The 27361-nt window shown below is 37.4% G+C and overlaps 1 long non-coding RNA gene across 1 annotated transcript in view; it reads right to left on the bottom strand.

Moving 5' to 3' along the window:
• Positions 1 to 567: 567 nt before the first annotated feature.
• LOC129393843 (uncharacterized) overlaps positions 568 to 27361 on the bottom strand; it is a 102341-nt gene continuing 75547 nt past the window's right edge. The window contains exon 5 of the long non-coding RNA XR_008620941.2: positions 568 to 693. This is a non-coding gene — a long non-coding RNA (uncharacterized LOC129393843). The remainder of the gene's footprint in view (positions 694 to 27361) is intronic.

The following is a 27361-nucleotide window of genomic DNA, read 5'->3' as shown; positions in this document are numbered from 1 at the left end:
GAAGTCACAACTTCAGTAGTCAAGAGAACTGTGTCAAAGAAGACAGACAATCGGCAGAGAAGACAGGAAAGATATGTCAGACGGCTGGGGATGCTTTTACATATGTCATGGTGAGAGATTTTAACTACAAACAGTGTTCACTCCAGAGTTTAATATGTCTGGGGAGACATTTAATTTATTTTCACATATTTGACTTATTTCAGTATCTTAGTAGTCAATGATAAAAAATTATTTCCACTAAAACTTGAAAACAAAGAGTGAGCCAATGGAATAATGAGATCGTCTTGAGGGCTTCATTCTTCTATGCAGTGATTCAGGGTAACTCAAGTTCAGTTTTGCTGACATGTTCTGGGGATTAGTTGGGTTTGACAAAAAAGTTTATTTTGATTGTCGTATGCTATCATGAGAAGAGAGCTTATAGAGCAGAAAATCTCCCAAATCATTTTACTTCTTCAAGTCTCTAATCTAGTGTCATTCAGAAAACATAGCCTCTGAGTTACCATTGTTGAAATTTGTAACTTAAATATTCTGTATTCTATCTGAAAAGTAATACTAGGTCTCGGAGAAACATAAGTTTTCTGTTTGCAGTCTTGCTTTTTTTCCAGTAATGGTCCATCTACACTTTATTAGTTGATGGTGCAATAGCACAAGACCTGGTGTAGAAAGAATGGAAGTATTTACAGCATTCACCACCTGCGTAAAGCCAAAGAGAGGCAAGATGCAAGCCATTAGACTCAAAGTTTAAATGTCTACAACACATCAACAGGTATTAATGTTTCTCATTAATGCCCCTCAATTTATCTCATTTTCTAGGGTATCTGGCAATGTGGAAACATGATGACAAGGCTATTTCAATGCAGGTATCTGCTCATTGTGAGAATAAGCAACGGAGAAGGCCATGCTTAGTCCCTGTCTCAGCATTAACTTTTATATGTTGCACAGGTAGAGGCCACTTTTGTACCCAGCCCAACCACTATACATACACACACATACACACACACGCACGCACACACACACACATCAATTGCTAACAAGGACAATTTTAGAGTATAACCAATTAGTAAAGATTTAATTTTACTAAGTAGAACAGGGACCTAAAATACAATAATAACAGAAATAGAAAGCAAAAAACAAAAGTAAACCTCAACAATTATTACTTATGGACCCAAGCACTCTGCTTACCATTTTACAAACATATCTCACATGTTCTTTACAACATTCCCACAAGGGCAATATTTATATCCTTAATTTACAGAAGAGGAAAGTGAGACTTAGAGAAGAAAAGCAATTTTCCAATGTCAAATTTCTGCTTGTGGCAAAGCCAAATTAAAACTTAAATATTATTAGGCCAGGCGCGGTGGCTCATGCCTGTAATCCCAGAACTTTGGGGGGCCGAGGCGGGTGGATCATGAGGTCAGGAGATCGAGACCATCCTGGCTAACACGGTGAAACGCCGTCTCTACTAAAAATACAAAAAATTAGCCGGGCATGGTGGTGGGTGCCTATAGTCCCAGCTACTTGGGAGGCTGAGGCAGGAGAATGGCGTGAACCTGGGAGGCAGAGCTTGCAGTGAGCTGAGATCACGCCACTGCACTCCAGCCTGGGGGACAGAGCAAGACTCTCTCAAAAAAAAAAAAAAAAAAAAACAAAAAAAAAACCTGAAATTCTATTATTTTCAATGCACAAATTTTTTTACCCCACACCATGTGACTGAGTCTACCAATTTGGGTTCTAATGTCACCATCTTAAAAAATGAAGAAAGTCATCAATGGGTCATAGTCACAAAGGGAGCTCACAGGTTCATTACAGACTAAAGAGATGGTGATTTTAAAGATTTGCAAAAAGACCTCAGCTTCAAGCAACTTTGATATATGAAAGAAGCTAGTGGGTCATAGAAGAGGAAGGGGAGAAGTTCTCCTTAATGTTTCTTTCATTTTCTTTGAAAAGATTTCTTGATATCAGGAACAACGCTAAAACAGATCATCAAGAGCAGGGCACGGTGGCTCACGCCTGTAATCCCAGCACTTTGGGTGGCCGAGGCGGGGGGATCATGAGATCAGGAGTTCAAGACCAGCCTGGCCAACATAGTGAAACCCTGTCTGTACAAAAAATACCAAAAAAAAAAAAAAAAAAATTAGGCACGTGGTGTGTACCTGTAGTCCCAGCTACTCAGGAGGCTAAGGCAGGAGAATTGCTGGAACCCAGGAGGTGGAGGTTGAAGTGAGCCGAGACCACACTACTGCACTCCAGCCTGGGTAACAGAGCAAGACTCTACCTCAAAAACAAAAACAAAAAAAGAGTTACCAAAAAGACATATGCATTCTCATGTTTATAGCAGCACTACTGACAATAGCAAATACATGGAATCAACCTAGGCACCCATCAATGGTGGATTGATAAAGAAAATGTGGTACAGATACACCGTGGAATACTATACCAGCCATAAAAAAAGAACAAAATAATATTCTTTGCAGCAACATAGATATAGCTGGAGGACATTATCCTAAACTAATTAATGTAGGCTCAGGAAACCAAATACTGCATGTTCTCACTTACAAGTGGGAGCTAAATATGGATACTCATGGACATAAAGATGGCAAAAATAGAAACTGGGGACTAAGAGAGGGAAGAGTGGGAGTAGGGCAAAGGTTGAAAAACTAACTGTTGGGTACTGTGCTCAGTACTTTGGTGACAGGATCATCAGTACCCCTAACCTCAGCACCATGCAGTATACTCAGGTGACAAGCTTGCACATGTACCTCCTGAATCTAAAATAAATTTGAAAAAATAAAAGAGTTGAATAACACAGCCCAGTTAATGAGATGGAATGCAGAACATTCAATGAAACAACAAACTCACCACATTTAGTGAAAAAAAAATGTTAAAGGATGTGAGGATGTGTGGCTGTCTTCTTACACAAACACATGTCTTACATGTAGCATGATGGGGGTCTAAAACGCAGAATAGATGTCTCAATGGGGCATATAGATTGGGGATTTGATTGCATTATTGTTAACATTTGACACAATGTGAGAGGATTAGAACCCCAGAGGAGAAGGAAAGTACCAGGCTGATAACAGAACAGTGTGCAATATCTGTCTAAATAAGAAAAGGAAGAGATGCTCAGAAATAAGCAGGAGTCAGAGAAGCATCGTGAGATCTAAGAGGAGTTATAGCAGAGGGGTAATGGTGAGCACTGGTGAATAAAGGCGTAGGAAAAATGATATCTTGAGCCCAAGGGCCTTGAGAATTCAGAGGTTGTGCCGATTTATCTCAATAAGAGTCTCAGTGCAAAGACAAGGGCCAGCTTGCAAGATATGGACTGTCGAAATGTAAGGAAAGAGAAATTCTGTGTGCAGGCAACTATTCAGAGAAGTTCAATAAAAATGAATGAGATACATGACAGTAGCTATAGATTATGTGGTATCTGGAGAGAGTAAGGAGGGAGAGAGAAAGAGAGAGAGAGAGAAAGAGAGAAGAGAGAAAGAGAAAGAAGAGAGAAGGAGAATAATTAATAGAGGAAGTTTCCACTGCTAAATTGTGGATCGTAAAAGCATATCTGAACACTTGATATGAGGAACTGAAATGACAGTTACGTCAGCAAGAATCTGAATTCTTCTCAACTTAGTAGATCTTTTTCTTGTTACCTTTCAAGGTAACTCACATGATATTCAAACTGTGAAATTTTGCTGCTAGTATTTGGCATGCCTTTCAGAGTTATCAGACCTTGTGTCTCTGAGCAAGATAAAGGAAGTCTATACAAATGTACCAGATATCCACGTCTCAGGGTTGCATGAAGGAGTAGAAGGAAATTCAAATTTCATAAAAATGCTAATGACTCCCAAATAAGTATCAGCTGAGCTTCAGACATTTCTGGTTGAGTAGCTCAAAGATTTAACATCTACAAAGCTTAATTGGTCATATTTATCCTCATACTATTTTCTCTTCCTGTACTCTCACCACTACTGTCGTCAATTTAATTCCTCCATTTTGACTTCTTTCTCCATCAGGCCCTTTTGCCAATGAATCATAAAAGCCTATTGATTCAATTCTAAATATTGCAGAAATCCATTTCCACTGACTTGCTCTAGACCATCATCACGTCTTTCCTGGATGCCTGCACAACTTGCTCTTCTTTTACTCTTCTTTACCCTTGGTCCATTTCCTACACTAAGATCACAAAAATTAGCTGGAAAATATACACCTTATCAGGCCATTCTTTTACTTGGAAATTTTCAGAGCTTCTTTATTAAACTCCCCATCAATTCAAAGCTGGTCAATGTGGCATGCAATGTTCTTCATGATCCAGTTCTTTTTCTTTCTTTTTTTTTTTTTTTTTTTGAGATGGAGTCTCACTCTGTTGCCTAGGGTGTAGTGCAGTGGCACAACTTTGGGTCACAATCTCCACCTCCCGGGTTTAAGCGATTCTCCTGCAACAGCCTCCTGAGTAACTGGGACTACAAGCGCACGCCACCAAGCCCGGCGAATTTTTTTTTTTTTTTTTTTTTTTTAGTAGAGACAGGGTTTCACTATGTTGGCCAGGCTGGTCTCAAACTCCTGACCTCCTGATCTGCCTGCCTTGGCCTCCCAAAGTGCTGGGATTACAGGCGTGAGCCACCATACCTGGCCTGATGCAATTCTTGCTCACCTCACCAACTTTAGTTTTTTCTACTTGAAACTACTCTCTGTCCCCAACTTCAAAACACTCTAAATTCCATTCCTACCTAAGGACTTGCAGTTCTGTAAACATGTTATGCACTTGGTCACGTCTAAGTTGGGATATCCATTAAGCCGTCAAGGTCACTGTTTCACCATTTTTGTCCTGGGTTAGTAAATGCTATTTACCCTTTGGTAAATGCCATTTCTCCCCCACCTTGAACCCTTCCCCAAGTAGGATTCCTCTACGAAAGTCTTCCATAGCATGTAAGTCTATCATGGGCAGCACTTATACCCTAGAAGCACTCTAATTGTCTTTTTATTTTTCTCTCTTTGAGCTCCTTTGATTTAGGTGGCTTGCCTAAGAAAACAAAGTCAGTAAGCAGCAAAATCAAAATTCAAATCTATTTCTGCCTTCTCTCCATTGGGCCACACTGTCTGAATTTAATCTCATGGTGTTCAGCAATCCAACATGCTTACTTCCTCATAACTTTTATTACAAAATAAGAATGGAGAAATTTTCATGCACGTTCCTTCCACTTACATCAAACATGTTTTCATTACCATGATTACCAAAATGAGTTCAGTAGTTACTCCATGGTATTCTGTTGGTTTCTCCCCATCTGAACTAATACATATATACTTAAAATCCTTAGATTTAAAGGGATGTTAGAACACTGGTTTTCAAACTTGACTGCACACTGAACTTACCTGGGGAGTTTCAAGAAATATTGATGATTGGATTCCACGCCCCAGAAATTCTGATTTACTTGTTACAGGGTATTACCTAAGCACTAGGTTTTTTTTTTAATTTAATTTAATTTAATTTAATTTAATTTAATTTTTTTTAAACCTGTAAGATCATGCTACCATGCAGCAATGTTTGAGAACCACTACATCAAAGAAGGTCTAGCTCACAGTTTCTTTTCAAAGATGAGGCAAGTCAAGTGCAGAAAGATTAAGTGATTTGCCTGAGGTTAAATGATACAGTTCATGTGAGTAATTAGTCACATGTAATTAATTCCTGAATTGAAGATTGGCTGTCTGTGGAGGTGAAAAAAGGTAGGGCTTCAGGATTCTATCCTCACTACAATGCTGCTACAGCAAAATAAAAGAGAAAACCCGTTCATTTCCTTCGATATTACAGCTCTCTCCTGCTGCTCAACAAAATAGCAATATTCTCCATTTATATCATGCTTATGGTAAATACTTTCAGGTCTACTTTAATAAGTATGTTTATTAAGTGCTTTTGTTACATACTTTCAGATCTATTGTATAATTTTTCTACAATTTTGAAATAGCATATTTATTAATGTAACTTTTTAAAAAGTATAACCTGTAGCAAGTAGTGAGTTAGAATTTTAGGCTGATAAATGCTGTTAAGAAAAATATATAGAAAAATTTAGTGTAGACATGTATATAGTGCATGCTATTAAGAGAATGGGCTTTGGGCTGGGCGCGGTGGCTCACGCCTGTAATCCCAGCATTTTGGGAGGCCGCGGCAGGTGGATCACCTGAGGAGTTTGAGACCAGCCTGGCCAACATGGTAAAACCCCGTCTCTACCAAAAATACAAAAATTAGCCAGGTGTGGTGGCAGGTGCCTGTAATTATAGCTACTCTGGAGGCTGAGGCAGAAGAATCCCTTGAACGTGGGAGGCGGAGGTTGCAGTGAGTCAAGGTCGTGCCATTGCACTCCAGCCTGGGCAACAAGAGCAAAACTGTGTCTGAAAAAAACAAACAAAAACAAAAGCCAAAAAAAAAAAAAGAGAGAAGGGGCTTTGAATCAGCCAATGTTAAATTTAAGTATTTACCCATTCGAACATGAGCTGTGTGACATTGAGTGTCACTTCAGTTTTCTGAATGTCAGTTTCCATAGAGAGGATAATAGTCATGCTATCTATCCTGATAAATATTAGCCCTTACAAATGTATGATCCATATGCAAATATTGGTGATACAAAGGTAGGAGTGGCCATTACTATGTACTTAGAAAATGTTTTTTGGAGGAGGAAAAAAATGCAGGTTGAGTTTTAAGACAGGAACTGATATGCATGGGGTTTATATTTCCACACTTTGTAAGTGAAGATGAGGTACAGAAAAACTAAGTCTTATGAATAAAATCAACGTATTCACAGTTTCACAGTAGAGCTCTAATTAGACTTAGTCTTCTCTCTGTAATGCCCTTGCTTATTTAGACTTAACACTCAGAATGTGGTGAAGATTTCACATCCAATCTCCCACTAACTTTAAAATCATTAGCTAGGCTGGGCACCATGCCTCATGCCTGAAATCTCAACACTTTGGGAGGCTGAGGCAAGAAGATTGTTTATGACCAGAAGTTCAAGACCAGCCTGAGCATTGTAGGTAGACTCCCATCACTACAAAAAAAAAAAAAAAAAATTATCTGGGCACAGTGGTGCATACCCATAGTCCCAGCTACTCAGGTGGTTGAGGTTAGAAGATTGCTTGTGCCCAGGATCTTGTGACTCCTGTGAGCTAGGACACAACACTGCACTCCAGCCTGGGTGACAGAGTGAGACCCTGTCTCTAATATATATAACATATATATATTATATATTATATACACACACACACATATATATGTGTATATATACATGCATATACATGTATATATACATATATACACATATATATGTACATATATATATATATATATATATATAAGCTACAAAATAGTCTTTTTGCATCTGGGTGGAAAATTTTCATGAACCAAACCAACCACCTCTACCTCCAAATGGTGTCAAGTCTCCTGGTCAAAACTTCCAGCCCAGAAATGGGGCTCCTAGGAATTGGCATCATCTTCTGGAAACAGAGCAGAAATAAGATTGCAATACCAATTAATAAAAGATACACTTCATAATTCCTTCTCGGAAAGGAACCAAGTGCAGTTTACCCTAGGCACTTGCTTTTAAACTCTAAGAAGAAGTCGACCATTGTCCTCTCCAAAGTCTAAGAGAGAGTGTCCACTGCCTGCATGGTAAAGGGAATGTTGCTAGGTATGTGTGCTCTCCAGTAGATAACCATAGACAATTCTCATAAATCTTCCAGCCATCATTTTTTTAATTGGCAAAATGGATGAATATCATTAATTTTGTAGGGCCTACATGAGGAATGAATACAACAAAGCATGGAAAAGTATTTTGCAAACTACATAGTTCTGGGTTAATATCCATAATCCCGATCTCAGCCAAAGCACAATGACTGATCGTTCCAGGAAAGACTAAGGGCCATAATGTTTCTTCAGGGTGAACATTTCTGCTGCTGTGAAACCCAATGGTGTTGCATTCTTTTCCATTTTTCACGCTACTGTGGTATTGGAAGTAATGATAAATCCTTAGTTGCACGAGGTGATGGATAATTACCTAATTAGAAATTCATTCTCTTTTTTTCCTTCTAAGCTATCTGAAAAAAAAATTATCTGCCTGGTTTTATGAGTAAATTCATTGTTTCAGGTTAAATGGGAAGCTAGAAAAAAAAAAAAAAAAGAAAAACACAGCAGATGGAAAGCAGTGAGGGGGCCAACCAAAAGCATTTTGGAAATCTTTAAAAAGATCTAGGAAGTAGAAGAGATTTCTAATGGGATCTCAAGCTCCAATTTTCTGTTCTCAATTAGTTAATGCATTTCATTCTTTCATCAATTACAATCCATAAAACGTCTGCTTTTGTTTCCCATCAGGCCTGCTTTTCCTCTCATGATATAAGATCCCAGAGGGGAGAATAAAACAAAGAAAAAAAAATACTTCTCGGAATCGTAGGATAGATGTGCTGTGAGAGAAACTACTGGCAGCAAACCTTCCTTTTCTTGAGAGGAAAAAGGATTTTTCCTACATCTTTGGAAGTTGAGAACAACTTGTAAATCACAAGACAGCCGAAGGCCTCATGGCAGGCCAAATATCTTCATCATTCGTTGCCATCTTTTTGGTAGTGTCCATCTCACCACACAGCTCATGATTCCTATTCTTATTTTGATTTTTGGAAACAGTTAAGTTTACAAATAAGAAATCAAAATATGTAACTCCATGTGAAATAAGAGTAAAGCACCAGGGAATGCTTTTTTGAGAAATGGCCTTTCCTGTCTTTTTTTTTTTTTAAGTCAGTACTTCTTAATTTATTTACCTATTTTTTTTAAAAAGTCCATACTTTATTTGAATTTCCTTAGGATTTTCTTTTAAGCTTTTATTTTTAGTTCAGGGTTACAAATGCAGGTTTTTTTACATGGTAAACTTGTGTTATGGGTGTTTGTGGTACAGATTATTTCCTCACCCAGGTATTAGTTATTTTTCCTGATCCTCTCCCTCCTCCATAAAGAAGACACCAAAAGCAATTGTAGCAAAAGCAAAAATTGACAAATGGGACCTAATTAAACTAAGGAGCTTCTGCACAGCAAAAGTAACTATTAATAGAGTAAACAGACAACCTACAGAATGGGAGAAAATATTTGCAAGCTATGCATCCGACAAAGGTCTAATATCCAGCATCTGTAAGAAACATAGACAAATTTACAAGATAAAAACAAACAGCTCCATAAAAAAGTGGCAAAAGGACAGGAATAGACACTTTTCAAAAGAAGCCATACATATGGCAAACAATCGTATAAAAAAAAGCCCAACATCGATAACCAATAGAGGATTTCAAATCAAAACCAGAATGAGATACCATCTAACACCAGTCAGAATGGCTATTATTAAAAAGTCAGAAAATAAGAGATGCTGGTGAAACTGTAGAAAAAAAAAAGGCTTTTTCTATCTTAATATCCAGGTCTTAGGCCAAATACCAGTAGGCAACTAAATATGGACGACTTGAGTCCTTTTATGTTAAGAGCTCACCAGGGAGCTGGGTGTTTTGAGGAATCTAAATGTGTAAATTGTCATAATTTTCCTTGCCTTCATCAATGAAATACACCTCAGAAATTCCTTGCACCTAAATGGAACCAATTTCCTGTGCTGAAAAGAAATTCCCTGTGCCTAATAGAACCTAAGAATGCAAAGGATGTTATATCTTTTTTATTAATAGATGAGAAACCTCAGTTCAAATTAAGTGATCTATCTTGTCTTAAATGACCAGTTAGAGATACTCATTTTGTATTATATTGACTTTCTTTTGGCTTTTCGTCATTTGCATGTCAAATAACTAAAAGATGCTACACTACTTTTTTTTAATGCTTTAAACATGATCCGCAAAAATCATTTGGAACAAAAGAAAAAGAAAATGGTTCCTATTATTGACACAATTCAGTATTTCTTAATTAAGATCCAGATTCTAAAAATGCACGGAAGGGAACAACTGGGATATAAAGGAAATAAAGGACTCCAAAATGTAATTATAGATGGATTGTTGGAAGGTTTTTGCTTTTCCATCTCCACCATTTTTGATTCTAGACTAAACATATTTATGATCAGGTCACGCATGCCCATTGGTAACAATACTTTCTAAACCCAGATGACAGGTATTCTTTTCTATTTCCAGCCCACCTGGAACCTAACTACTGGCCTAAAAATATTAAAGTTCATTCTCTTGATACGTATTTCAAGATAATTAACCTTCGGTCTACCATTTTAAATGTTAAATGGCTTAATTATATTAAATGAATGGGATGAGAAGGAGAGGAACAACTGGGCATTTTTTTCCAGTCAGGCAATGACTCAAGATGAGGGATTCCTTCAAGATATGCTACTTACAACCTTACAACAGATTGTTGTAGATTAGTCAAAAGATCTATTAACAGATTAGTCAAAAGTTCTATTGAAACATCTCACCTGACTATGATTAGTTATTTGTCTTTTACATCCAAGGAGGGGACCCAGATCTGTGTACAGAATGTACATAGAAATTTCTGAAAACATTCTTTACAGTACACGTCATCTGCATAGTTTTCAAATCTACAATGCCTGAGCATTATTTCTCCCCCACTGTCTTCTCTGCCCACCCTCCATACCCCAGTAGGTTCTTCTCACCTTTTAAGCTCTCAATCTCATCACATGGTGCCTTTTTCAGGAGCCACATAGGGCCTCAAGTTCCAATCCTTTAAGTCTCCACCTGGCCTATTTTCTCCCAGCAGAGACAGGAAGGATGAAAGATTTATGGTTTTTTAAAATTTCACTTTATACCATTGCAAATGTTAAATTTCCCAATTTGTTAATATTTTATGTTTCTAACCACGTTTCTTCCTCTCTTCTTCTGGGCACTTGTAGTAGGTTCCATTTCTTCCCACCTCAGATTATAATTCGTGGAGTCCATATTTCTATATAATCTCTTTATGTATTGCTCTGTCTTCTAATAATATAACATTATATTTTTCAAATTTAATCTTCTAGGCTCTATCACTATAAGTACTTGGTTTTCTATGTTGTCTGGTTCTGCTATAATTTTGCTAGGAAATTTTAGACAAGTCATTTAACATGTATGTTTTCATATTGTTTCTTTCATATACAGGTGTTAATGCATATAACAGTGCTTTACACATATCAGTTTAGCTTTATAAATGCTAACTCTGAATCTTCTTACACTCTTCTCTTCTCTTTCTAAGGCAATCTTTCTAACCTCTGGCCCTTTTTGCAGGATGGATGTAAACTGCCATACTTTTATAAATGGCACATCCTCTCTGGCCAGAGGTGAGTGGACTGAAAATAGGACATCTAGGGCTTGGCCAATGACCTATGAGATGGTCAGGAGAATAAAGCTCTATCAAAACAATGAAGATCCGATTCAAAGAGATTCTTCAACTTAGAAAGCAGAATTGGGAAATTGTAAAAAATCAGGCAGTTGTTTACAGGAAATAAAGCAAAATAATCAATCATAAAGTGAACATAACTCATGAATCATGAGTGAGCCAAATAATTAGTAAACCAAAAGTATGAATACATAGACATTATAAAGAAGTACATGGTAAGAAAGTCAAGTAAAATTGAGAACATTTAAAAGACAAATAAAAATGGATCAAGACAGTAGCTCATTTAAATTCTTGGTATTGTGCTGGTAGTTTCTATTTGTCCTTTCAAATACATTTTTCAAACTTAGCTGTTCTGCTTTATCCCAAGGTAAACATCCATGGCTTGCATCATACAGGCTGCCTTGACTTTTGGCTACTAATTGAGTTTATGATGGCAGGTGCTGGTAGGAGATGGGAAGAAATGAGGAGAGATATTGCAGCAATTGCTGCAAGGGCCATAACACCAGATGGGTAGCACACTACTCTAGCCCCAGAGCTTGTAGGACTTCAGCAGTCACACCCTCCCCTTACCCCTTTAGGCCTAAGCCTGGCCATGGCTTCCTCTCTTCTAACCCTGGGATGTGTTCACTATCCTATGCCAGTTTTCTTAACTTTGTGTAAATGGCACCTTCAAAAAAATTTCTTAACTTTTCCTTTTAAGGATATCATCATTTCCTCCCTGAAGCTTGATTGAACCAAAAATGACAGAATAGATTTTCATACTCTTGCTACTAAGGCACCTTGGATCTAGAATGACTATTCAGTTTCAGACTTTGAATATAAATCAAGTCTGATTTACCTCCTTTTACAACCACTCATAATTACAGGACAGTGTGGCTTCTGCCTGCACCCCTCCAATGACTATTGTCTTGTCTAGGTCTCCATGAAAATGTGTTGCCAAGTTCAATGAACAGTTTGCTGTCCTCATATTATTTAACATCTCAGCAGGCTCACATACCACCACTTTTTTTTAATTATCTTTCCCACTCACAGATAGTTCTGTGTTATTATTGTCATCACAACAATAGTGACACACACCAAATGATTTTATAAGGTCTACATATATAGTAGTCTCCTAAAACTATCTTTCCTCATCCTTAATTCTCATTTTTCTAAAAACAACAGCTTGCACCTCTTTCAAATTGCTCTCCCTGCTGCCATACCCTGGTATTTGCCTCTTAATTTCTAAATAATATGTCTTACACTTTTGCATGACTATTCCAGTTTTAGGGAAATCTACTGATTTCCTATTAAAGGAGCTGAGACTACCATGTCTCTTACAATGTCCCCACATAACTTCACACATAGATTATCTTTTTCCTTCCTGTTGTTAAAATTGTATCATCATTTTTAGTAGAACGCTATGATGTGTTTCTATTATTGTGATTAGGTAAACACTCATAAGTAATTCATGCACTGTATAGGTTTTTTGTTATTTTTCTAAACTTTCTTTTTATTTACTTATTTTTCTGTCTGGAACCATCCCTAGTGTACTATCATAAGTAAAATTTTCTCTCACTAATTTTAAGCATTTTTTCCTGGTAATATCCTTTTTGAAGATCCGTTGTTTCCTTCAATATGGCTGTTGAAATGACATTCTCTTGGGATATTTCTATTCCCTTCACCATGGAAATTCTTTTTCTTTCTTTCACATGTGAGATTTTCATTTTCCTAGACCCTATAATTTTTACTTTCTTGGCTTACTTCTCTATGTTAGTGGAGTATATTCTCCTGGAAAAGGGCATAAGTAAGGAAAATTTTCCTAGAACTTTCATATCTGAAAACATCTTTAGTTATAAAATTCTGGGTTAGAAAGTATTTATTCTCAGAGTTTTGATAGCCTTGCCCCATTGTCTTCCAGCTTCCAGTGCTGCTATTGAGCAGTTTGATACCTTTTCTGATTCCTTTGTATACAAGCCTTTTCAGTCATCTCTGAAATTATATAAGACTCTCATCTTGTCCCGTAGGTCTCATGATGGTATATCATTGGGAAGAGTCTTTTATCCGCCATACTGGCATTTGGTTAGTAGGGTAACCAACTCTTCCCAGCATTCCTGGGCCCCTTGTAATTTTAAAACTGAAAGTCCTTCATCCCAAGAATACCTAACCCCAGTCCCAGGCAAACCAGGGCAGATAGTCACTCTACTGAAGAGTCGTCTAAGTTTGAAAAATCATGAACTTTAGTTGTGGGAAGTTTCCTTGAATTTTTTTTTCTTTTTATTTATTTTAATTCCTTCTGATACAGTTATTTTTCAGATACTGAGTTGTTGAACAGAGAAGATTAATCATATTTTTAAATTATCATAATTTTATTTCTTTTCTTTTATAGCTTTTATAAATTGTATTGCCACTACCATTTTTCTATTAAATTTTCATATCTGCTATCTGATTTTTATTTTGCAAGGACTTTTAAAAATCTCCGAATGTTTGCATTTTGTAGAGCAACCCATTGCTGTTTAATGAATATGTCATTTTTCTCTCGTGTCCATATGATTTTCTAATGCCTTTTGCATGATTTCTCCAGTATTTTAAATACTTACTGTTTGAGATCTTCTGCAAATATTTGGTAACCACTTGATGTTTGTCACATTTAAAAGTGATGCACTGAAAATCCATTAGGAAAGTGCCGGTTCTGGATCAAAGAAAATGATTTGGCTGGACTCTCTTGGAGTTCTCTAATTATTCGTGGCTAAAGGTCTTTTCTTATCAAGTAATTGGTAGTCCCAGAAGAATTTTCCAATATATTTCCCAGGCAGTGTAAGCCTGGCATTCATGTTCTTGAAGATGAGTAGAAAAATCTTAAGATTCTCAGTATTTTGTGTGTAGACATTTACCTTAATCCCCTTCGTATGAGTGTAATTTCATCCCCTTTATTTGTGCCCTTGAGTTAGAATCTCTCAGGTTAACAAACCTTGGTAGAGAATAAATCTCTAATGTTCCGTGATAGTGAAGGGAGTCCAATTATTTATCTGAGATTAGTGAGAAAGGAGACTTAGTAGTCTAAGTATTCTTATACAAACTTTCAAACATGCTCCTGTCTACACGACTCGCTATACTTTCATTTAAAGTACAAGTATCTTCAAATTTTGAGGATTCATGGCATCTTTCAATCTAGTTACCTCAACAGCCTTCCACATAATCTCCTTGGTCCAGCTCAATTCAGCATCATTTCTCAAAAAAATGGCCAGTTATTTTTTGAATCAAATCACATCATATCTCATCTCAGAATCCTTCAGTGGCTTCCCAGAATAGTTGGAAGAAAATCCAAATTTATTGCATGACATAATAAATCCTGCATGACCTAGCCCTGGCTTATGGCAAAACCTTACATAACTTCATTGTGTACAACTATTTTTATTACTCAGCCTGACCACATTATCATTTTGCCAAGCCTTTTCCTCATACAGGGTCTTTGCATGTGGTATTTGTATTCCTTGGAAAACTCTTCCCACATACACACACACACACACCACATACATATGCACACACCACACATACACACACCACACACACACACAACCCACACATACAAACATCACACATACACACCACACACACACAAACATATACACACCACACACACACACCACACACACACCCCACACACATACAAACATCACACATACACACCACACACACACAAACATACACACCACACATACACACACACTACATACACACCCCACACATACACATACACACACCACACATACACACACCCCCACACATACACACACATCACACATACACGCCACACTTACACATACACACACAATACACACACACACCACACATATACCACACACTATACACACACACCCCACATACACACCACACATATACACACACACCACACATACACATAAATACACCACACATACACACGCCACACACATCCCCCACACAAACACACGCCACACACATCCCCCACACATACACACACACCCCACACACACACCCCACACACACATACACACACACCACACATACACATACCCCACACACATACACACACACCACACATACACATACCCCACACATACACACACACACACACACACACACACACTTGCACTTTGCAGGCTGGGTCCTGCTCATCTTTCATGTTTTAGCTTTAGTGTCATCTCTTCAGCAAGACCTTCCCTGACCACTTGCTCTGTGTATTCCCCCATCCCTAATTCCTGCTTTATCCTTTTGTTTATTTCCTCTTTAGCACTAACCACCATTTGTAATTATTTTCTTTATTTCTCTCAGGAACACAGTAGAGGGACATTTGCATGACTAATTTAAATGTGCAACGTAATTCTGCATATCCATGCAAACCACATTTATCTTCCTGACCAATATGTACACTAGATTATTTTCAGGAAATTGTGTTGACTCATATTACTCAGATGCCGTTGTTTTCACAGGATATATTGCAGTGCATTTACTGGTTACTGGGAGGCATTTTTATAAATAAAAACTAAACCATACTTGTCAAAATAAAAGAACAAAGTGTGATGAGAGTTGACTGTTTAGATTAGATATTCTCTTCACTCGAGCAGTCAGAATCAGAATACTAACCTCAGGGGGTTAAAACTGGCACAGGAAGATAACTGATAGACATGAAACAATGAGAAGCAGGGTGAACAAAGTGCATTTACTGAATTCAAGTAATTTCAGATATATTTTCCATATACAAAATGAGAGAATGAAATTCATCTAAAATAAAAGGCAACATCAATGAACTAGAATAAAATAACATCACGGTTTTTCTTGCAAAAGAAAGTTTGTGCACTACAATTTAGTAATTGTAGTAATACACTGTGTTAGATGCTGTGATATCAACATGCCCAGGATGCTATAGAACTATCCAGGAGGAACACTCAAGCTAGACTGCAGGTAGAGATGGCTGAGTCAGCAGGACATGATATCATAGTGTTTTGTAAACTAGATTTACAAAGAACCTTAGAAATGATCATGTCGGCCGGGCGCGGTGGCTCACGCCTGTAATCCCAGCACTTTGGGAGGCCGAGGCGGGCGGATCACGAGGTCAGGAGATCGAGACCATCCTGGCTAACATGGTGAAACCCCGTCTCTACTAAAAATACAAAAAATTAGCCGGGCGTGGTAGCGGGCGCCTGTAGTCCCAGTTACTCGGGAGGCTGAGGCAGGAGAATGGCGTGAACCCGGGAGGCGGAGCTTGCAGTGAGCGGAGATCGCGCCACTGCACTCCAGCCTGGGCGACAGAGCGAGACTCCGTCTCAAAAAAAAAAAAAAAAAAAAAGAAATGATCATGTGTCTTTTTTCTTTCTTTTTAAATGAAGCACATGAAGTGCAAAGAGGTGAAATGAGTTGCTCAATTTTTCGGAAGTTAACCGAATTATAGGTGGAAGGAGGACTTGATAGCCTCAGGTATCTAATTTAGGACTCTAGGCACCATGGATTAACCCTTCTATTGCAATCTGTTGCAGGTTGAATTGTGTGACCCCAAATCACATATTCAGGAGCTAATCCCTGATGTCTGTGAATGCAACCTTATTTGGAATGGGGTCTTTGCAGATACAGTCAAGTTAAAAAGAGGTCATACCAGATAAGGGTGGACCCTAAATCCAGTGACTGGTAGCTTCGTAAGAGAAAAGCAAGGAAAATTTGCATACAGACACAGAGAAGAAGGCTATATGAAGAGGAAGGCAGAGATTGGAGTGAAGTTTCTATAAAACAAGGACCACCTAGGATTGCTGGCAAACACCATTAGCTAGGAAGTGGTAAAGAATAATTGTCTTCCCCTGGAGCCTTCAGAGAGAATATGACCTTGTGACATTGTGATTTTAGACTTCTAGGCTTTAGGACTGTGTGAGAATAAATTTCTGGGTTTTTTTAAGCCGCTGAGTTTGTTTAAATGTGTTACAGCAGCCCTAGGGGATGAATACACTGTCCATCAATAACAGACATATCTTCCCACCCTATCATGATGGCCTCTCTTACCACTTCCCAACAAGAAAGAGTCAGGTGACCCACTGATGCACACACCCCCAGCAATCACTAAACTGTGATTTTCTGTTTATTTTTCTGACTATCCAGCCAGTTCATCGGCTCTACAAGAGCAAGAAGTCTGGGAAGTTTTAGTTTGTTTGTTTGTACCATATTTTACCTAGATCCTGTTATGTTCATTATAGGCAATCAATAAACATTTATTCAGTCAAAATAAAAATATATGAGGGCAAAATATATGGATAGATTATTCAACAAGGAAGATATATATGTGGTCAATAGGCCCAAAAAGAAGTGCTAAATATTGCTAGTTATTAGGAAAATTCAAATTAAAACCATACCACTAATTATCTACCAGAACATGAACATTTAAAGAACCTGACAACACCAAATATTGGCCAGAATATAGAGCATTTAGAATGTCCTCTTCTTGGGGGGAGTGTAGAATGGTAAAACCACTTTGTGTGAAAAAGGTCTGGCAGTTTCTTATGAAACTAAATATTGACAATTGTGCTATACAATAATTTCATTTCAAAATATTTACTCCCTCCTCCACACAAAACTATGTCTACTAAATACTTGTACAAGAATCTTCACTGAAACTTCACTAAGAAAAAAAGCCAAAGTCTAGAAATAGACTAGGTGTTCATCAGTAAGAAAATGACAAGCAAACCACAATATACTCATTTATAAAATAATATTCAGCAATGAAAATGAATTTTTAATATACACAATAACATATATAAATCTCAAAAATATTATATCCAATAAAAGCAATTTAAAACTAAAGTGATACCATTTACATAAAGTTACAGCATAGACCAAACTATTCTGTGTTGACATACACCAAAAATATAGTTACTTCTGGGGACGTCGGGCAAGAATTGCTAGAAATGTATATGAGAGAAATTTCTGGGTTTCAAGAGAGAATTGGTTTGTACAAGTGTACATATTTGTTTAAATTCAATAGTGCATTTATGACTTGTGCTTTTCATTGTATATAAATTTTATACGAAGAATAAAGAATCTGTAAGTTTTAAATATTGTTGAAGTATTTAGGTGTATAAAGTACTGAGGTCTTTCTATTTATTTAATTATTTCTGAGATGAAGTCTCACTCACTCTGTTGCCCAGGCTGGAGTCCAGTGGCACAATCTCAGCTCACTGCCACCTCCGTTTCCTGGGTTCAAGTGATTCTCCTGCTTCAGCCTCCTGAGTAGCTGGGACTACAGGCATGCATCACCATGCCTGGTTTATTTTTCCTTTTCCTTTTTCTTTTTTTTCTTTCTTTTTTTTTTTTTTTAGTAGAGACAAGGTTTCACTATGTAGGCCAGGCTGGTCTTGAACCCCTGACCTCAAGTAATCTTTCTGCCTCGGCCTTCCAAAGTGCTGGGACTACAGGTGTGAGCCACCGCACTCAGCCGAAATGTCTGAAACTTAATTTAAAAGATCCCTCCCACCAAAAAAAGAGATTAATTGATTAATGAATAACAATATAGGCAGATAGATAAATAATTTAAAATACAAATGTAGCAAATATAAATTGTTGAATTTAGAGAATATATATATGGGTGTTCTTAGTTCTTCCAACTTTTCTGTAAATTTAAATATTTTTCATAAAATGTTAGAGAGGAATCCATATAACATGAAGGAGTTAAAAAATGAGTCAATCAATGAATTAAATCTCATTTTGGAGATTGGCAAAATAAAACTAAATATAAGATTTATGAAGTTCACTATGTAAGAGTCTTAGAATCAGCCTTCGTAACTGGAAAGCCCCAGGCTGAACAAAAACCCAAGACAAACAACAGTTAGCCTGGAGCTGCAGTGGTGGGGCTTGGGAGGAAAGATCCATGTAGGCTGACTTAAAAATCTTTGCTGGAACTTGAGCTATCTATCCATATTCCTCAGACAACATTCAAAACCAGCAGACAATAATAGATGGTTTTGCCTTAGCTGTGTTAGGTGAGAACAAATCCAGCCAGCAAACAAGATACATCTCTGCCCTGTTAGGCTTCCCTCAAACTCCTGCCGGGAAGAATTTGGCAGTGGTACAGGGAGAACAGTCCTGTGGTTTCAAAGTGTCTGACTGAATGGAAAGATCCCTCTGCCCTTGAAATGAATGCTTACTGCTGCCACCTGCAACGTTAGAGTGAAAGAGGGGTAAAGGACTACTTTGTAAGGAGACAGAGTCTGTGTGAAAATCTGATCACCGGAGGAAAATTCGTGTTTTCTGAAACGCTGCTCACGTTGTTTTATGTTGGGCCTGCAGAGACAGGTTATAGGATTCATGAGGGAGCCCTTATCGAGTCTAAGGTTTTAGCTGTTGAAGTTGGGAACAACAACCTGTTAGGTCACCAAACCATATTTCCTCTCCTACAAAGGCAAATAAGAAAAACAGCCTAATCCCCTATCCTCCAGAAGACACACACACACACACCACTGCAGACCCACACCCGCTCACACTCACACACACCACTGCAGACTCACACCCGCTCACACTCACACACACCACTGCAGACCCACACCCGCTCACACTCACACACATCACTGCAGACTCACACCCGCTCACACTCACACACACCACTGCAGACCCACACCCGCTCGCACTCACACACACCACTGCAGACCCACACCCGCTCGCACTCACACACACCACTGCAGACCCACACCCGCTCGCACTCACACACACCACTGCAGACCCACACCCGCTCGCACTCACACACACCACTGCAGACCCACACCCGCTCGCACTCACACACACCACTGCAGACCCACACCCGCTCGCACTCACACACACCACTGCAGACTCACACCCACTCACACACACACAACTGCCGACTCACACCCACTAAAAAAAACAAGCAACAACAACTACAACAAAAGAACAAATAAAGATAAAACAGCCTTATCTAGTTGCTGTATTCAGCTCTTCCTGGTGGTCAGAAAAGTAGATAATTGTTTGCAAAATTGCTTAGCTACACAATAGAGAAATAACTCATGAGCATTTGCAGGAAAAGTATTTTTAAAACAAACAAAAACTTCTCTCTGAGAGTGATAATAAATTTTCACTTTATTTTTTTTTAAAACTCCAAGTATGCTGAGACAAGCAATCAGCTATGAGAGAGGGGTAATACAGCTTTAGGTTTAGACTCCAAAGTCATAAATAGAATTACTGACTGTAATGTTTACTATTTTTGTTATCTTAGGCAGGTTGTTTCTACTGATGTCAGATTTTTTTAATTTGAAAAAGCCTCATTTTAAAAATTTTATGTCTATCATTTTGGATATTAAATTTGCAAATAATAAAACAACCAATACAAACTGACTTAAAAACAAAAGGAATTACTTTGCTATTAGTATTAAAAAGTCCACAGGGAGGGCTTCACCCGGCAACTCACGTCATAGAAGACATTATTTTACTCTCTCTTTCTCTCTTATGTCCTCTTTTCCCCTTGGGTTTGGCTTCTTTCTCAGTAAAGTTTTACTATCTTCGTCTCTACTCTCTTGGTTTCTTGACAACATGGTTGTCAAGAAAATAATAGAATGAACGAAAGAAAAAATGGCAATAATAACAACCATGTTACTATGGTAATGACACAATCAGAAAATCTAGAAGAAAACATGCAGAAAGTGCAATACCAAACATACTTTTCTCCTGGAACTCCCTCCCTCTCTCTCTCTCTCTCTTTTTTTTTTTTCTGAGACAGGGTCTTGCTCTGTCATTGAGGTTGGAGTGCAGTGGCATGATCATGGCTCACTGTAGCCTCAACCTCCTGGGCTCAAACCATCCTCCCACCTCAGCCTCCCGAGTAGGTAGGACTACAGACATACGCCACGATGCCCTGCTAATTTTTATTTTCTGTAGAGACCACGTTTCACTATGTTGCCCAGGCTAAACTTTAATTTTTCTTTAAACACCTCCAACATGGAAAAGCATCTCTTCAGGTAGTTCGGGAGAAAAGGAATGAAACTACTTTCCTATAACTCTCAGAAAACTTCTACACAGGTGTCATTGTCCCCCAGTGAGCCACATGCAGTGGAGCCCACCGGAATGGGACATTTTAACCACTCTGGGGCATACGGTAGGATTAGCTTCCCCAAAATCAGAGCAACTGAATGTGAGGAGAAGCAATTCAGTACAAGAATTGAAGTGTCACTATTAACAGCAAAGGATACCAGTGGCCCCAAAGATTCAACATTGAGGACAAAGCCAAGTAGTGGTGAAGGTCATGAGATAGTGGGTTTGAACATATTTCATGAAATGAGAGCCATATATAAAGTAATGTGTCCCCATTCTTAAACAGTACAAGTACTAGATACCAGAGATTAAAGAATCTGTGAACAGAGCCCTTCTCCAGTAGTACAAAACTTTGAAATGCTTAAAAACATCACAACAGTGAAGTAAAAAGAAACAACTTAAATTAATGAATCTACGAACAAGTCTTGCTATAGTACAAAAGCAGTGTTCTTGGGTCCCCATTCTTTTTCTAATTAATGATGAAAATATTTAAGGCAATTAGAGCACTTGAGAGTGGATTAATTATATTTGATCTACTTCAAGAGTGTTTTGCAGTTATGTAACATTTAAAAAGTGTTCTGAGGTTTAGGTCGTAAATGATATTCTAATATACATAAATTATAACACTTGCATAGAAAAAGTATTATTCAGACATATATTATTAAGAAGTATAGCTTCAAAAATATTACACAGGATGGTAAAATTACCGTAACACAGGAATACAGGAAAAATGTCTGTGGATAACAGTGCTTTAATTCTATAAGATTGTGTGAAATTTTCAAAGTTGTATCTCTAGTTGGAAAAAATGAGTATTAATCTGAAAAACATGTTTAATGTTTATGGCTAGGTGTAGGGCCTTTAGTCGGTTTTTACTTATGTTTTTCTGTATTTTATAAATTTTCTATAATGAGCTTATTTTAGTGTTACAACGAGACAACATACTATCTTATTTAAGAGAATTCAAATAATAAAATGAGCTCATGCAGGGTTAGCGCTAATCACCATCTTCAAAGCACACCTCTTACCTTTTTGGAGCGTTAAAACAGCTCCATATCCACAGCATACTTTGACAGTAAGGAAGGAGGCAGTATTGTAACTCAGAAATACAACTGTCGGCAAGGATGGCCCTTTTCCATGTCCCCATCATTTGACAGCTCTCACTTTGCCGAGCCCAAAGGTCTTAGATCACATGTGCCTTTCAAAGTCTGGAACAAATGTAATTTCCAAATGCTATCCCTCTTTTGTCACCTACATCTAAAATGAACTTGAGATTTTTTTCATGTAAAATTAAAAGGAAGTAAAACTAGTGAGTAGACAAAAGCTTTAGATTATTCTGTATGTTAAATAAATCTAATTATGGTCTATGAGGGATTCTACATTGTCCTAAATTCCACATTTAAAAATTTTCCAAACCGAGATTTCAAATGAGTAATATGCTTCTTAAAGTGTGGAATCACATTGTTTTTATTCCTGTCCAAGCAATGTTAGTGCACACATTCTAAGAGTGAAAGCAGTCAATGGATGCCTTTTGAATTGATGAACAAATGTGTGAACTAATGAATAACATATCTCAATGAAAGTAGCTAAGTCCTGTTTAGAGAAAATAAGTTTATTTACTTATTTACTTACTTTGGCTATGTAGTATGCATCATAAAATATTTTCTTTAATTTATGAAAGTTTAAACATAATTAACTTAAAATTATCTATTCAAATTTCTAACATAAAAATATATTTTAGGAAGCTGTGCTTTGTATACACTGAGACACTGGGGGGGCAGTTCCCCCTCTCCATTCAAAGGTATCTCCATATCAAAAAACGAATAAATAAGTGAATAAACAAATCTTCAAAGGATTACAAAGAAACGCAAGACATTAAGACATAAATATTAAGCATGTCTAGTAAAATGCCCAAAATAAAGTTAAAGACAATCCCATATCTATTCTTACCTTTCTTAAAATGTTTAGAAACACTTCCTTTGATCCAGTAAATAATACATCATCACCCAATTGAACTTAACAGATGAACTGGATGTTCGATGAATTGTCTCTTGTATATATTAAATAGTAGGAACTCAATAAATATTTGCTACATTAAGTTAAAGTAGCACTTTTATGAGTTATGCTAATTGCAATAATTACTCCAGTTTCTGTGACTAAGCTTAAATTACATTTGTAAAAGATCAGTCTATAGTACCTTAAGCTTTACTTTTTAACTTCTTTCAAAGATAGAATTATATATGTAACAGAAGTATGAGGTTTTTAAAATGTCATTGAAGGAGAGATACACAAGGAAAATAGTCTTCCCTGAAACAGCGTAGGCAGGGCTTGTCGGAATCATTATGGGAATAATGTAATCATTTGTTTTCGATTGGCTGGCTGTCCACAAGACAGACAGTGGGAATGCACTCTATGCTAAAGCCTGGAAGAGAAGCCTGCCCTGACTTCAGAGCTGTCCATGCACTTACGACCCTGAGTGACATAGTTCTGATAAATTCTCCCAAAGCACAATGTCACATCTTCCATAGGAACCCTTGGCAAATCTGTAAAGCAGGCATTGTCTTCTTCAGTCTCTTGCCACCCAACTTAAATATTCTGTTCACTGTATAAAATCCAGGGTCCTTCCTTCTTTTCCGTTTTTCTTTACCTAGGAACAGCAAACTTTCTTTTTTTGAAAAGGCAAACAGTGCTCTTCTAATCCAATACAGAATTTTAAAAAGACAAGAAAAAGCTGGTTTATCTCTCTGGGCCATATAATTTTGGATGGGCTATTACAAAGAATTTTGCTATGAACATTCTTGCACATGTATCATGCACAAGATCCTCAAATGGATATACCAAGAAGTGAACTTGTTGGATCCTAGACTATGATATTGTCCATGAACTAGATAATGGTAAGCAGTTTTCTGAAGCAGTTTCAACACTTCACACATTATTCACACTCTATGAGAATTCCCATTCTCCATACTCCACCAACACTTGGTTCAGGCCTTTCGCTCAACATCCTATATAACACTCGTAGTGTTAGGCTTTATAGTTTTGCCAGGCTGGTAGGTGTGAAACTGTAACACTCTGTAATTTTATGATTAGGTATTCCCTTGGTTGCAATGAGATCGAGCACCCTTTACATGTTTATTGCGCATCTTTATTTCCTCTATTGTAAAATGCTTGGGTAAGCTGTTTGCCCTTTTTACCACTGAGTTCCTCAAGCAAAAAAATATTTAATATATGTTTATTATGTATATATTTTATAGGGTTTATAAATACCATGTGTGAATATATATATGCACACATACATACATACATACATACTGGAGGTAAACTCTTATATACACACACACACATTTACTGATAGTGGTGCAAAAATATTCACATTTGGGTCCACATGATGAATATCAATTTTCTCTTACCTCCATAATTCATTTGCATTATAATGAAAGTTGACATTTTAAACCAGGTGGATAAGCTTCTGTTCAATTCTCCCAACATGAGTATTTTATAAATCTTTTCTCAAGTCAATCCCCAAGATGTTGTGATTAACTTTTCTCATACTCTGCCCATTTTCTCAAGTCAATCCAAGATGCTGTGATTGAGTTTTCTAGTATCCTTCCCATTCCTGTCTTTCTTTTTTCACTCAATAATCTTCTTGACAACACTCACTACTTACAAACCACACTGGACGAAGAACAACTTTATTAGAGGTCATATAAATTACAGAATGTCAGAACTATTATAGAAGGAAACCTTGACTTGCCTCCTTCTTTGATAGAAAAAAACCCAGAAGCCCTGTGCCTCTCTCTCTCTCTCTCTCTCCCCCTCTCTCTCTCTCTCTCTGTGTGTGTGTGTGGGGGGGGGGGTAGTGGAGTGCTCACAGAACCACCTAGGGTGGCAAAGTGAGTTATTTATGGTCACAGACAGGTCAGTCTTTTTTGTTTTTTAACCTCATGCTTCTCAGTCACTTGAAAATATTATGCTCCAAAAGGTTTATGGCAGTGGAAAATAAAAGACAGACAGAGAGACAGAGAGACAGAGAGAGAGAGAGAGAAAGGATGAACTGGATAGTTCAGAAACATGGGAGAACATACATTCATATCTACCATGTGCCAGCCTCCCAAAGGGCACCAAATCCCATCACTATTTTCCAGAAAAGAGGAAAGGACTCAACTAAATGTTCATTAATATTTTTTTTCTGGTTTTCCCATTTGCTAAGCAAATCTAAATAATCCCTATCTGGCTTTTTCTAGTTATAGGCTGAAATCACCTTGGTTTTCTTGTATCTTGGCCCTTGCCATTCAGGCCTCCACCAGAGACGGGAGAGCACTCGGGAGAGGAAAGGGAGGGGATGGCAGGGCGTTCCACTTCCACTTCCCAATTCACAGTGCAGCCTTGCTGTATCATTGTTTTTTTGTTTTTTTTTTTTTTTTAATTTTACTCTGTGTTCTGGGATACATGTGCCATGGTAGTTTGCTGCACCTATCAACCCATCATCTAGGTTTTAAGCCCCACATGCATTAGGTATTTCTCCAAATGCTATCTTTCCCCTTGCCCCCCACCCCCTGACACGCCCCAGTGTGTGATGTTCCCCTCCCTGTGTCCATGTATTCTCATTGTTCAACTCCCACTTATGAGTGAGAACATGTGGTGTTTGGTTTTCTGCTCCTGTGTTAGTTTGCTGAGAATGAAGGTTTTCAGCTTCATCCATGTCCCTGCAAAGGACATGAACTCATTCTTTTTTACAACTGCACAATATTCTATGATGTATGTATGTCTCATGCTGTATCATTGTTAATGTCACTCAGAACTACTGCTTTATTAAAAAAAAATGTGTTGGCGTATTTGTAGAGTAGAACACTCTTTGAACACAAGTGTAATTTTAGAATGTCCAAAAATTTTCACCCCTCCACAAATATCCACTCTTCTGTACCCTGTGGAGTCACATGTTTCAGTCCCTGGAACAATCTTCTTGACTTTCATTGCCTAATGTAAAATTAAAGTAAGTCCTGAGTAGTTGAGAAAATTCTCTAGCCTCTTACCATAGAGCAAACTTCTCTGCTCCAGAATAGTTCACATGTTTTTGCAAAAATAGATAATGTAACTCAAAAAAATGGAAAGAAATGAGCTGTTTGGTGATTAACTGTGATGATTTACAGCAGAGTCTGAAAGCTTTTCTGAAGAAGTAATCTAAATCAGCTCTTGGTCATCTTAAGAGTAAATTTGGTTAAATTAACTTATTTTAAAATCTATAATTATTTGTTAATATCAATAATAGTTATGTGCCAGGCACTGTTTTAAATTGTGCATATATATTATATTTATTATATAAATGTGTATAGGTAATTTAATCTTTCATGTATATACATAATTTAATTTAAATGTATATACATAATTTAATCTTTACACTAACCATATGGTTAGTGTAAAATACGTACCTCATAAAAATATGAGGTACATATTTTTATAATCACAACTTTACAGCTCAAGAAGTAAGGCACAGAGAGGTTAATATATTGCCTAAGGTCACAGAGCAGGTAAATAGAAGCTGACCACAGGGTATTTACTATGAGTTTCTTCTTTATAATACCTATCTAATTAGAAATGAAAGGGAAGTATAAAGTCTTTCCCTATGAGGAAATAAGCCCGCACTAGACACTGAATCTGCCAGCACCTTGACCTTGGACAGTCCAGCCACTAGTACTCTGAGAAATAATTTCTGTTGTTTATAAGCCACATAGTTTATGGCATTTTGTTATAGCCATCCAAATAGGTGGACTAAAATGGGATAATCTTATAAGCCACATAGTTTATGGCATTTTGTTATAGCCATCCAAATAGATGGACTAAAATGGGATAATCTGAGAAAATGGTGTTGGACTTGCATTTTATTCTAAACAAATGGTCAAACTTTTCTTTTGGAACCAAAGGCCTTTAAGAAGATGAGTACCCTAGGTCTTTTTAAAAACATTCATTACAAAGTTTTCATGC

Source organism: Pan paniscus, chromosome 15 (assembly GCF_029289425.2).
Source record: "Pan paniscus chromosome 15, NHGRI_mPanPan1-v2.0_pri, whole genome shotgun sequence".
In the NCBI taxonomy this organism is placed as follows: domain Eukaryota; kingdom Metazoa; phylum Chordata; class Mammalia; order Primates; family Hominidae; genus Pan; species Pan paniscus.
The sequence above is the reverse complement of the archived record's forward strand: the minus strand, read 5'-3'. Positions and strand labels throughout refer to the sequence as shown.